At 35.9% G+C, this 14,725-nt stretch overlaps 1 long non-coding RNA gene across 1 annotated transcript in view; it reads left to right on the top strand.

Annotated features, from left to right (window-relative positions):
* Positions 1-3,441: 3,441 nt before the first annotated feature.
* LOC131075945 (uncharacterized) overlaps positions 3,442-14,725 on the top strand; it is an 84,404-nt gene continuing 73,120 nt past the window's right edge. Inside the window, exon 1 of the long non-coding RNA XR_009113290.2 lies at positions 3,442-3,548. This is a non-coding gene — a long non-coding RNA (uncharacterized LOC131075945). The remainder of the gene's footprint in view (positions 3,549-14,725) is intronic.

Raw genomic sequence — 14,725 nt, 5'->3', positions numbered from 1 at the left:
GTGAGTTTAACATCGGAGATAAATGTTGCTTGAGTAATGTGAAATGGAAAGAAAGGTGGACTGAGGCAATTTGGATACTAGGTTAAGTCTAATGTTAAAGATATCAAAGGGGTTAACACCATTAATGAATAATGAATTGTCAACATTATGGGTAATATTTATAACAATCAAATATTACCCATTTAAGGTTTTAATATGCACTACACTCATCACTCCTTCCCAATTAGTAACACGAAATTAGTGGTACACTGAGTCTTCCTCCCTATTACAAAAAATAGCAATTATTTTACATTGACATTGTTAAATGGCCTTATCTTGTAAGTGTCAAAACTTTAATATTTCAAAAGACTATGTGGATGCAAATGAAGGAGTTTTGCATTAAAATAAAAAGGGGTTTAAATTTTAACAAAACAAGTTGACCTACCTAGGGTTTCCAACATATTTTTAAGCTTTTCATGACTGGTTTCAGCTTTTCATGGTAGCCAAAGCTTATTAAGCACCATAATGAAAGGAAAATATGGAGTATTAGGGTCTTCTCTAGCACTTGACCTCTAGTTTTTTGTTATGCAATTTGGAACCTTTGGTTAGTTTAGTTTGCATGTGTTAAAAGCAATATTATGAGTTAAGTTGCATGTAGAAACTCATTTGCCATGAGGAAAAGATGTGTTGAGGAGGTTGTATTATCCCTACGTATAATTATATCCCTCTCATGCAAGAGTATAGATGAGTTTTTCATATCAATCTTTTGAATATTTTCAAACTATCATGAAAAGGAAAACCTGCAAAGGGTTTGTTGCAATAGACAATCAATGCATTTTCCTTTCTTTCTTGTCTTTCATCACCATAAATGGCACATGCTTGTTAGTTTAAATACAATCACCATTTCCTAAAGGATTTCCATGCAAATGAACAAGGCATAGAGATAATGGTATATGACCTATTATGCTAATGAGAAGGGAAAGATGAAATCATAGTTTAAATCATAGTAAAGTTCCACATGATGGAATATTTTGTTGAGTTTATTTTCTATAATAGAATCAAAGCTCTCATCAAAATTGTTAAATCCTACTTAGCCAAAGGAAAGAAACAACATTGTCATGCCATGTATTTGTTGTGTTAATCCCATCATATATTGTTGTTTATTGCCTTTATTTGCATTGTTTAACCTTTCCTTAGAACCGTAACTCCTAAGCCCTTGTCTTGATCATAATCTCTTGTTTCTGTCTACCTATTATTCCACTTTCAATAGTACCTTTTGGTTAACATTTGTGATCTTACATACTTTGTTGGGTGAAATTAAATTTGGTGTAACCCACCAAGCCTTTATCACTGTCATTGAGAAACACATGAATGATAATGTTCATGTACCTTATGAAACCTTGAGTCAAGTGTCCATGTGAGTTTAACATTTGAGATATATGTTGCTTGAGTAGTGTGAAATGGAAAGAAAGGTGGACTAAGGCAATTTGGAAAGTAGGTTAAGTCTAATGTTAAAGAGATCAAAGGGGATATCACCATTAATGGACCATGATTTGTCAACATTATGGGTAAAATTTGTAACGAGAGGCAAAAAACACAAAGTATTTGGGGGATTGTAATGACTCTCAGAGAAGATAGAAAACTTAAGGCAAATAAGCATGAACACTAAGAAACGAGATACCGCTCATATTGAGTAGTGTGACATAGGTCTAGTGAACAAATACCATATGATGTGTGCTTTGACAATACATAGTGAGGAAAAATTCGAAAGACAAAGAAGTGGCAGACGTGATGACAAAGATGCAATGTCCCCTTTATAGGATTTTCTTACAATGCAGATGATTCTGAACTTGTTGGTGGGTGGACTTGTCTTGTTGAATGGATTATTGATGTTTCCAATGAACTCAAGTGGGCTAGAAGACTCATATGCCACTTTCTGGGGTGATTTTTGACTTCTAGTGTGCTCTTCAAGAATCTTGGAGAGAGCAACTATTTATAATAAACCACCCTATTGTCTTTGTTTATCATTATTTATCATTGGGATCACTCTAGTACAACTAGTTTTGATTCCAATGCATTTTGATAGTTCACAAAATTGGTACATCAATGACTCATTTTAATTATTATTATTATTATTGGAGTGATGAATAAATTTTTTAACATGACTAGTGTTATTGGCACAACATGCCTATCAATACCATGTGAAACACTTTTGACTCAAAGCTATGAACTACTGAGGTCACAAATGAGGGATCTCATCCCCATTTAACAATGCAAAGACTCAAACCCATGAGCACATTGGATCAACAAAGGCACAAGTCTGCGATCATAATGACCTAGCAGGGGTTTGAACCTTGACGGTCACAACAACAATGACAGCATAACTTAACCAACACACTATGGGAAAACCCCAAACTCATATTAATTATTTTTACTAAGGATGCTTAAATTATATTAAAATATTTTAAATGCAACTTAGTGTTATAGCTCATCGGAAATAGAGAAATGTTTTAAATCACGAGCACATAAAACAAAGACCTTGCATGCCATTTTTTATTATTTTTATGAAAATGTATTTTTCAGAATTAAAATAGAGTTTTAAAAAAAAAAAAATTAAATAGTACTTTTCAGAGTTGTTGGATTTGAAGGGCTCTTTTTTTCTCATGAAAACCTTGAGTTTTGAAGATTGTTTGTTTTAACCTTCTAAAAGAAGATTGGCTACTATGATGAGAGATCCACCCTAATCAATACAGTGAGATTCATCCAGGTCTCAGCTTGTGCGAAACGGAGAAGTTTGCAAGGATTCATAGTTGAAAATTTTATCAATGCTCAGGTTTGCCAGATTTGCCATACATATTGGTTAAGTTTTACAGCAATAGATAAATTATTTGTGGGAAGATTAAATTTTACAGCGCAGTGTGTTCTGGCGAGAATACAAATAAAATATGATTTTTTTTAGTAGCTGAGTTTGAGACCCAGCTATGCTTGTGTCTCCCATTAGGGTGCGGTACCATGCAAGCGAGCCGCCACACCAACTTTTAAAACTCACCAACAACTTAAAAAAAGTTCAAATGTTATTAAGGCTTGGGAGCTCCTACTTGGTCTTATGTGGTCAATAGAGTCAAATTGTTAATTTGGAGAATTTGAAGTCTTGTTTCGACTTGGTGGAGCTTTGGAGGTGGTTCGAAATTTTCACTTAGTCATCGCTGCTTGCTACAAGATTTCCATGGTGGTTTCTTTTGAGGCCTTTAGTGGAGCTGATGGGAAGGGGAGAGTCGCCATAAACATGGAGTGAGGAGCTATTCCTGAAACAGGTCTCACTACAGTGGTTGATCATTTCATAGCAAATTGTGAATGTTAAAAGGTGATTACAGCTCTACCAAGGGGTCAAGAATATTATTGCTTGTCGAAAGTGAGTTTTTCTTGAAGGAGCTTGAGGGACAGGTTTGTTGTTGCATACTAAGGGAGACGTTCTAAAGGTTGATTTGCTACAGCAGAAGTACTGGTGATTGCTGCATACTTCTTAAGTTTCCTGGCAGCTGTAGATGGTTCTAAACTCATTCTGAGTGGTATGTGCAATGTAAACATTTAATTTGTCAGTGTAAGCCTGCTCATAAAGGTCAGAAAGTATCTCTATGTATTGTTCTTACTCAAGAAATTAAATGGAATATCGTTGGATGTTTATGTAAATTTGAACCTCCCAATGCAAATCTGAGAGTTAATGACAAAGCATTGTGTTTGAGTTCAATAGGAAGGTAAATTGCATAGCAAATCTGAAATACAAGACTTTATTAGCATAACTAATCAACACATGAAGATAAACAGAAAACTTCGAAAGTTGTTTATGCAAACTGTTTGACATAATGTTCAGTTGATAGAAGTGCAAAAAAAATTGGTAGTAAACAGGGCTGTCTGCTCTGAGATACGCAAGAATCCCTACAAGAAAACAAATACAAAGCAATGGTTTCAAAGTGTGACCAATATATAGAAACTATTAGATAACATTCATATGCCTCAAAGTCCAAAAGATCATGACTGTGTTTAGGGAGGTTTGATGCATCAAATATGAGACATTAGCAATATCAAGTGACAGTCTCATGAGGTGCACACAAAAGGATAGGTGGCTACAATGAAGAAACAATGGTTACGTGCCTACTACAGAGACCTAGGCACAAAGAGGATGTGAAAAGAATAATAAAGATTAATGTACAGTAGTGCGGATAGTTAACAATTTAGGTCAAATGATAAGATGACTGAGCATGTCTAAACCCTTGATAGTTCGAAGCAAGAAAAAGAGTAGTCAGAGTGTCTTTGATGGACGGCAAGGTAGAGGAGTACTTCTAAGACAATTTAGCATGCATGAGCTTCATTCTCTTTTAAGAATGCCACAACAACCTCCAGAAGGACAGCAATGACTGTCCATGAAATATTGGCAAGGGCAGCCAATTGAATTTGCGTGATATTAATTTGCATGAAGCAAAAATGAGGAGACAGTCGTGAGTAAAGTGCAGCATAATATGAAAGACTAGACCCTCATGGTTGGAAAAAAACACTAAGAACCTTAGAAGGACATAAAATATTAACGCATGAAAGACAGTTTCATGACAGAGGTACATGGTAGAAGACAAACATAAAGGTTTACAGAGGTACATGGTAGAAGACAAACATAAAGGTTTATGTCCATGAAGGCAGTTTGAAAAGCATACAAGTCATGAAGACTGTTAATGGTTTAAGTCTTATCTAAACCCTGTTTTAAGCTAAGACCTCGATCGTAGGGTAGGTAATGGCAGGGACTGTGGTGACAGGGAAAAGAAGTGAAACATCTCAGGTATCAAGAGAGACAAGTCGAAGTGCAAGTTTAAGAAAGGAAAAGGACCCCATACTTTGTCATGAAAGTATGACAGTCATCAACAAGTATGCAAGTTGAGTGAGAGGATTCCATTAAGAGACAGAGAGAATACAGAGCTATGGGTGGCGTAAAAAGAAAATTTCCTCTGTATGACAGTCATTTAGGCAAGAAAAGGTTACATACATCATTCTACAGGTCTACCCAAGTATTAGTGCCATGTGGATAGTTAAAAATCCATGACATATCTAGGCCTGTGTTGACAGTCATTTAGGCAAGAAAAGGTTACATACATCATGCTACAGGTCTACCCAAGTATGAGAAAGAAAAGAGTTTTTCTTGACAAACTCGATAAGGCACAAATAAGATAGTATAATATGGTCTGTTGGGAATAAGAGAAACCTCGGGAGAGTTAAGGCTGGCAGAAAGAACAATCAAAGGTAAGTTTATGAGTGAATTTACAAGGTTGATATGACAATAGATTCAAGGGAATCACAGTCAGGAGGTCTGTGTAGCATTCGATGATGAAGATGCCAAGATGATAACCTTAGTAAGAAGATAGAAGATCAGTGACGTGTAAGATGCATCTTGAGAGGCATGAGGGCAATGATAACAAAATAGGTTAGTCACTATAATTTGGAATATTTCCTATTTTTGTTCAAAAGTAATAATTTAAAAAAATGTAATTTATTTATAAATAGAATTCTACGATAAAATTATATAATTGTAATATCAATTTAGATAAAATCTTAATTTATGTTTTAATAGTTTTATAAACCATACTAATTTACATCAAAACATTAATATAAAGAATATATGATCTTTTACAATTAATCTTTATTAATCAAAGTATTCTAAAATCATTTTTATATATTTCATAGCTTATTCCAATAGTCAACCATATTAAGAATCTGATGGACATTAAGGAGACTATCTTTTTCAACCTAGCAAAGGGTATGGAATGAACCTCCTATCCATTTGGCCTCTTGGCCCACAAGTATGGCAGGACCTCCAGTCCATCCATCATGGGGTGCTGTACTTGCTGTACTTGATGAGGGAAGACAGGCACTGCTGCATCTTTTTATTTGCAAGACATTTCACATTAAGTCCAAACATGGTTGCTGATGAAAATTAGGTCAATAATTAATGATCTTATATTTCTTGATGGATTGACAATTGAATCATATAAATAAGATTTAGAAGCTTCCTAACAGATTTAAAAGCTTCCTAACAGATTTATTTTGAGATGAATAAATATAACAATATTTACATGTCAATTATTTCCCTTAATATTATACACTACTATTCTTAATTTCTGACTCAGGTTTATTTTTTAATTCTTCTCCGATTCAAACTTATTGTTCCATGCTGTATTGCTATATTAATTGTCCTTTGCTTATTTTATGGAACCACTGATTAATAATATTCCTTAAATAGTCTTCATCGACCCTCTTTAGAATCGCTACACTTTTTTTCAAGGATAAACGCAGCGATCTATAGTTGAATATGCTATAATTATTCCTATCATTGTGGAGGCATGAAATACTCTTTAAACTTGATCGATTTCTTTTATTTTGTTGTCTAGGACTTATTGTTATTAAGGCTACGATCTAGTTTGAAAAGCGACGACCTCGTGGCAGGGGCATGGCAAATAAGAAAATATATATCAGAGACTTACAGATCATGATAACAATAATACAAGTCATCACAAGTGGTGTTAATGCTTTGGAGCTGCAGAAGATATTCATCTATATTGAATTCTGCAGTTTCTTACAATGCTTCAAATAAAGGTGAATGTGTAACCGTTTCTTTGATAACCTTCGTCAACTTTTGTGTACCTGATGTAAAGGCATATATTGTAACTGCCATCCAGGATATTGCATGTTGACTCTTTATCAACATGGAAATCTGCAACAAAATACACAATTTATCTTGGAAAACTTTTCACTTTGTTGGTGTAAATAATTATTCATTTGGATATTATTACACCTTACTTAAGTTTATTTAAGAAATGTATTTCATAGTAGTTTGGGTATGAGACACTTGGGTGTTTGTGCCACATTGGGATAGTGTGTGTAGGAGAAATTCCACCTTTTATGGTGTTGATCTTGTTACTACTTTATCATATACATTTATTGTGGAGTGATAATTCCACCTTCGGTGGGTGATCCACCTCATGTGGAATATTATATTGTTTCTCTACCTACCCACACCTATTTCCTACCTACCCTTGTTTCTTATTGATCCACATGTCATGTTTGTATGTTCACATATCCATATAGGCTTGCCTATATAAGCAGACTCATATTCATTGCATGTAACGCTTGATGATCCAGTTGATCAGTATTTTCATCTTGATAGAATATAATTTATTTATATCATCTATTTTGTTCTCTCTTATTTGTGTTTTCCATTGCCTCTTGATCTTGACAAAATCTCACATGGTATCAGAGCTGGTCCATGTCTCACATGGTATCAGAGCCATTAGAGTGTCATTGGTTTGCCAACTGAAAGAAATTTGATGTTATTTGGGGTTTGCATTTTGGAGCTTTCTATTGTAGGTTATTATTGAAGCTTGATGGGTCAAATCTGAGGTCACCATTGGATTGAGGAGGTCCAAGAAAGTCAGTTTTGTCTTTTGTTTCATTCAAATCGGACTTCAGAGGCCAAATCTAGAGGCATTTGAAGTTTGAAGTCGCGGCGGAAATTTTCCAGAAATTATAATTTCGCAAGCAATTTTCAAATAGCGATATCTCACTCATCCAGACTCCTTTTTTCGAGCAATTTTTTTTGTTTTGGGGTAGAATTTCGTGATTTGTACAATGGTGCAGGATTTTTCGGATTTTCGGATATAGGTTTTTCGGAAATCATGAAATCCCGATTTTTACAACTTTGGAAGCTTCATTTGGGCTCATATGGACTCTTTTTCAGGTGCCATTTTTTTTAAAGTGCATAATTTTTCATCTACTTTCATAATCTGCTATCAGTTTTCAACAATTTTTAGTAGAAATTGTACTTTCATCATATGGTCTTATTTGGCCAATTTGGCATTTGTATTGCATAGATCTATCTTTCTGATCTTTTGCTTTGTAGTTCTCAGCCTATTGGGACAGTTGTAAAACAAAATCAGAAGTCTACCTTGTCATTTTTTGCAAGTGGCCTATTGTACACACACTACATATAAAGTGCCAAAATCATCATTTTTGGGGGGTACTTTGATTGAGTGAATTTGGGGGGTGTCTCTTGTGCTTTTGTGCTCTTGTGTTCCTTCCTTTTTGCTGCTATGGGTTCTTCTAAGTTTCCTCTATTAACTCCTCATAATTATGCTACTTGAAAAATTGATGCATGGAGTAAACTTATGGAAAAAGGACTAACTCATTATATTGATGGAACTATTGTTGCTCCCACTGATCCTAAGGTTGATCCAATTGGTCACTTGGATTGGTTCACTAAAAATATCATGGCAATTGGTACCTTAAGAAAGTATGTATCAAAGGATCTCATTTTTCATATTGAGAAGTGTACTCTAATCAAAGATGCTTAGCAAAAGTTTCAAGACTTGTATGGTCAAGATGATGAGATTAGGGGATATCAATTGAGGAACTCAGAAGTATTTGTATTATTCACATTGTCATATACATCTTATCTTCTTCGATAATCTTTTATATCTTCTCATATATTGATATATCTTCCATTCTTATATACAGTCAATTGCATATGTCAAAATATCTTTCTACATGCTTCTTCTATCATTTACATCTTACTATATACTTATATCTAAGGGATGGGATGTGACCCATATAGTATCCCTATCCTAGATGTTATCTTTCTAATCTCATGCATTGCAGACTTGATGCATTAAGATGTGGTAGGATGACTGCAGCTGATTGTTCATCTTCTTGCCAACATCATCATCCCTTTCGAAAACTTTGACGTGTCCTCAATCAAATATATTGTGTAGGAAGAATATCTCTGTATATTTCTTTCAAGCTTTCAAAAATTTTGTCCCATTGAGATTTTACAATCTGAAGTTGTTGGGTGTGTACTTGAATTTGCAATAGTAGCTTCTTTGCTTCTAGGACTATGGTAGGTATTTGTATTATCTGGGCTAGGTGTTAAGTTTCTTGGGGTACTTCGATGATGTGGGCCAACCTTAGACTTACCACCTGTCTAAGCTGATGAAAGAGGTGTCAAATCTTGTTTCTTTGATCTTGTAGTTGTTGAAATTATCCATGTAATGCTTCTATCTGCAGCTAGGTTTGGCCATCCAAATCTTTTAAATGGGAGAGTTGATTCAACTCTTTTTTGGGCATTAAGAGTCTTCATAAAGAGGGTGTGAGATTGAAAGGAGTTATTCTTGACACAGAATAGTGGTTGATCATTTCATAGCAAATCGTGGATGTTAAAGGTACGGCTCTACCAAGGGATCAAGAATATTATTGCAGGTCAAAATTGAGTTGTTCTAGAAGAAGTTTGAGGGATAGGTTTGTTGTTGCATATTAGGAGAATTTTTTTTTGCTATAGCATAAATATAGGTGACTGTTGGATACTTCTCAAGTTTCCTAGTAGTTCTAGATGGTTCCAAACTCATTTTGAGTGGTATGTGCAATATAAACATTTGATTTTTCAATTTAAGTCTATTCGTAAAGGTCAAAAATTATCTCTATCTATTGTTCTTACTCAAGAAATTAAATGGACTATTATCGGATATTATTTTTCATTGTAAACTAATATCAATTTGAACCTCCCAGTGCAAATATGAGAGTTAATGACAAAACACTATGTTTGAGTTTAGTTAGAAGTGCTAATTGCATTTGCCATTATCATTGCAAATCTGAAATACAACACTTTGTTAACAAGTTGAGCACGAGGATTTTGTTGGAATCAATGAACACTGAGAGGGGGGAATCAGTGTTCTACAACTTTTAGCTTTCTTAACCAATTCTTCAAACCATTTAATGAAAATGAACTAGAGAGATAGGCATAAGCAAAAAACATACAAAAATACCACCATAACACCATGATTTTGTACGTGGAAAACCCAGTCAAGGGAAAAACCATGGTGGGAATCCTACCCACAGTAAGATAATAATCTTTTAGAAGTATGTGAAAAGTTTACATAGGAATGCACATGCATTCAGGAACGCTGCCTAGAGCTCACTGCTCAAATTACATTAAGGGCTACAACCCCAGAAGGCTCACTATCTTACAAAGGAATTACAAAAGAGAAACAACAAGATTAAACTATAAATTAACATCTAAAAATGCCTGGGATAGTTCCGGCTTAAGCACAAAATACAATTGTCTCACTGCTCTGAGACTCACTACTCTGTTTTGCTGATCTTCTTTAATCCAGAGCAAAAATCCTTCAATTGTGTACATGGAACTGGGCACAATTGCACATACACAACACTCGCATACTCTTTGATATATAAAATGAACTTTCCAATCTCTTATATATATCTACAACATGAATTTAGCTCACCAACAAGTCAACTTCAAGAACACTTGCAAAATATGAAACGTGTAAGATGTGTTGACAGAATCCGTTCACCAATGCATATGCGAACCAAAACAAATTGACTACACGCTTCCCACATGTCAGCCAAAAAACCTTGAACATGAAATCAATCACCAAAATCATACTAATAATTCCGCATAACATGTTACACCACTAGTCGGCCAAACAACATTGTTCTTCCTGAAATGCTGAATACCGGATCTTCAATCTTCCACGAAAGACAACACTGGAGGCTAAGATTTTGCAATAAGCTACTCTAGACATCCAACCAACTACTTGTATCACCGCAAAGAAAAATATGCAACCAAAGTGAATTTCTACTCAAAATACTTCCATACTATCAAATATTGTGTTCCACCTTCCATACTAAAACAAAATTGGATTTCATACTTCTGATAGGATGAATCTATACAATTCGGAGAAAATCTCTGAGATGGGTTGTCATCAATGACAATTCTCATACACTTATGCAATGTCTCTTGCCAACAATCTCCCCCTTTGGCATTGATGGCAACACTTAGTGAAAAATGACTAAGTGTCAAACCAAAAATTTCTTACACTACAAACTTACAAAAAGAAAAACTTCTACGGACTCCCCCTGAGACTATACACTATTTTTCACTTCCCTATCTCCCCCTTTGACATCAATGACAAAGGCAGGTATCCGCATAACAAAATTTTCTCAAAACTTACAAAAATTTGAAGATATCTACAAAAATGTTCTTCAATGATTGCAAATGGTCATCCCATCCCTTCTTCAGATTCTCCAAAATAGATATGGGGGCGTTGAATAGATATGCATGCATCTCTGCTACATGTTGTGACCATTTCACACATCACCCCATCAGGATGGGGACCCCCTCTTTTTCTTTGGTTTTGCTTTCTCTTCGTTAGGTTTTTTCTCTGCTTGCCAGGTGTTTTGAGTGAGTTAGTGGTCACTTGGGCTGGCTAAGTTAGGGTTTCCTTCGGAGGGCTCACCTAAGTTTTTTTTCAGAGCCAAATTTGACCTAGGCTGTGGGAAGTCATATGTTGTCTGCCTTGAACCCTAATGTTATCTTAGAAGGATCTTGCCTCTCAGGAAATAGAAAATGGATAAATTGTGCAAAAAGGGTTGAAGATTGCAAGTCAGGATAGGTCAGGGTTGTTGGTTTTTGAGTCAAAGTCTTCTCTTCTGTTGAGTCGGAGTCTATTGAACAGAGCCAGTGACAAAGAGAAGATTCAGGACACGATTTAAGGCATGATGAGTGAAAAAAAGGTAAAGAATTTATGCCAAGAATAGGAATTTCAGTCCTGACCCTTCCAAAGGGTCCAGAGCGAATTCCTCTACAAGACACTACACCTTGACCCAAAGTATGAGCTAACCCATTCCTAGGCTTGAATGGAGGAAAAACACTTGTTTTAATGAAGAAATGTGAAAGATGGAGTCAAGATTTGAGACTAAGGGTGAATTTTGCTCCTGACCCTTCCAAAGGGTCCAGAGCGAAATTCATATGAAACCCTATTTTTTTGTTTTACAAAATCTTGAGCTGGATGTCAACTTAAAGAAAAAATTTACATGATCATGATGGAAGGAAGCCTAAAAAAGTGTGTCCAAGGCATGAAAAGAAGAAAGGAAGTAAGAAATCAGCTCAAAATGAGAATTTCACTCCTGACCCTTCTAAAGGGTTCAGAGCGAAACCCTCATTGGACCCTCAATTTTGACCTAAGGCATTGAAAATGAAGATTTTGGAGCCGAGTGGATGGAAAATGGACTTGGATGTGGTGAGAGGAGAGAAAATGTGATCAAGTTTAAAGATAGATTGGATGAAAGAGGTAGGAAAACAAGCAAATCTTGAATTTTGCTCCTGACCCTTCCAAAGGGTCCAGAGCGAAATTCATATAAGACCCTATTTTCTTCACAAAATCTTGAAGTGAATACCAATTTAAGTTGGATGATGATAGGGGGAGGCCTAATAAGTTATATCCAAGCCAAAGAAAGGAAGAAAAAAAGCGAAAATGAGCCTAAAATGAAAATTTTGCTCCTAACCCTTCCAAAGGGTCCAAAGCAAAATTAATATTTCCTCTATTTTGCTCTTTAGTATGATCAAATTTGTAACTTCTAAGGCATGGTTTGGAGGACTTGGATGCATATTTTCCTTGGAGAGGAGGTTTGAGGTGATGAAATGATGGAAATCAACCAAGAAGATGGATTTCACTCCTGACCCTTCCAAACGGTCCAGAGCAAAATTGGATGAATGAATTGGAAAACCTACCAAGAACAAGGATTTCGCTCCTGACCCTTCCAAAGGGTCCAGAGCAAAAATCCCCATGGACCTCATTTTCTTCCTTGTTTTGGCCAAGTTCTTAGTTCCTAAGGCATGTTGGAAGGTGGATTGATATGTTCTTGCCTTGGGAAGTGATTGAAGGCATTAAAAGGTGAGGATTTTGTCCAAGATTGTGAATTTCACTCCTAACCCTTCCAAACGGTGCAGAGCGAAATTCTTCATAAGCCTCATTTGCTTCCTTTCTTAGACTACCAACCTTGTTCCTTGGGCGTATTTGGAATTAGATTGACGTGTCCTTTCCTTTTGAGGAAGATTGGAGTTGAAAAGGTGAAGAGTCAAGTCTAAAACTTGAATTTCGCTCCTGACCTTTCCAAAGGGTCCAGGCAAAATTCCCCAAAACTTCCCTTTTCTCTCAATTTTGTACCAAGCCAAGTGTGGGTTAGGGTGAATTAGGATTGGAGATGTCCTTAGGCATGACCTTGAGTTGCTAGTAATCAACAAATGTGAAGGATTTTGGTCTAGAAGGAGAATTTCGCTCCTGACCCTCCCAAAGGATCCAGAGTGAAATTCTTATTAATACCTATTTCCCCTTCAAAACAAGTCAAATTCTTGGTTTTTATGGCCTAGATAGGAATGGAGAGATGTTCCCTTGACATTTGAGGTGAATTGAAGTGGAAGAATGAAGAAATAATCTCGAGAACATGGATTTCGCTCCTGACCCTTCCAAAGGGTCTAGAACGAAAATCCTAAAACCTATTCTTTCTTCCAACTTTTGTGTCAAGACAAACCTTGATCAAAGTGAAATAAGTTTGGAGAGGCCCTTAGGATTGCCCTTGAATGAATTATGGCCACCAAAAATTAAGACTTTAAGCTAGGACAAGGATTTCACTCCTGACCCTTCCAAAGGGTCCATAGCGAAATCCTAAATAGGTCTTGTCCTTGGCCATTATTTTTAGCGAAATTCTCCTTTCAGGCCTTTTTGGGGTCAAGCAAGTGTAGTAATGTTGAGATATGGATCCAAAGGTGAGAATCAAGGAAGAACAAAGTGAGAAGAATGGAGCCAAGTAAGAGGAAACAAGCAAAACAAGAATTTCGCTCCTAACCCTTCCAAAGGGTCTAGAGCAAAATTCCTCAAACCACCTATTTTCTCCTTGTGTGAAGCCAAAACATTGATTCCTATGGCATGATTAAAGGTGGAGTGATGTATTTTCACCTTGCAAGATGAATTGAAGTGAAGGATTTGAAAGATCAAGTCTAAAATTTGAATTTCACTACTGGCCCTTCCAAAGGGTCCAGAGCGAAATCCTCAGAATATCCTTTTTTTTTCTTTTTCCAAATTTGTGTTAAGCCAAACATTGATGAAGGTGAATTGGACTTAAAGATTGCCATAAGCATGCATTTGAATAGGTTGAGTCCAAGAAGTAAGGATTTTGAGCTAAGGGATGAATTTTGCTTCTGACCCTTCCAAAGGGTCCAGAGCGAAATTAATAAGATTACCTAATTCATTCATAATGGAGGCTAAAAAATGAATCCCTAGGCTTTGGGAGAGCTAATACTAGCATATGCTTGCCTTGAGGAGCGATTTGGAGTGAAGAAGTGATACAATTTGGACCTAATCATAGAAATCGCTCCTGACCCTTCCAAAGGGTCCAGAGCGAAGTCCTTAGAAATCCTCATTTTTTTTACCTTGGTTGAAGGCAAAGCTCATAATGGCAAGAACATTAGAGGTTTAGGATCGAGATGGTGGAATAATAATGAAAAAATGGAGAAAAGTGGCAAACAGTAAAGAAACATCAATATCTCCTAGGCTTGCCTATGCATCTTCAAGAGATTCACAAATTAAGCCACATTCAAGACACATTTTCCCTCTCATACATTGCTAATCAAACCTCATTAGGATAAATAATGCAAATCTGCCTTAATTAAACAATTGTCAAATGTGTTAAATTGATTTTTTAAGCCTTAAAATTCAAAAATTCATCCTTTGCTGCCCAATTATATTTTTTTTAAAGCTTTATGGCTAGGTCGGCCACCTTAAGAATGAAATTTTAAATGTTTCTCTAAGAGGTCGGCCTCTTGAGAAAATGAGGAAATCACCATATAAAGGTAAGAAGG

Source organism: Cryptomeria japonica, chromosome 10 (assembly GCF_030272615.1).
Source record: "Cryptomeria japonica chromosome 10, Sugi_1.0, whole genome shotgun sequence".
NCBI lineage: Eukaryota > Viridiplantae > Streptophyta > Pinopsida > Cupressales > Cupressaceae > Cryptomeria > Cryptomeria japonica.
This window is presented reverse-complemented; position numbering and strand designations above follow the sequence as displayed.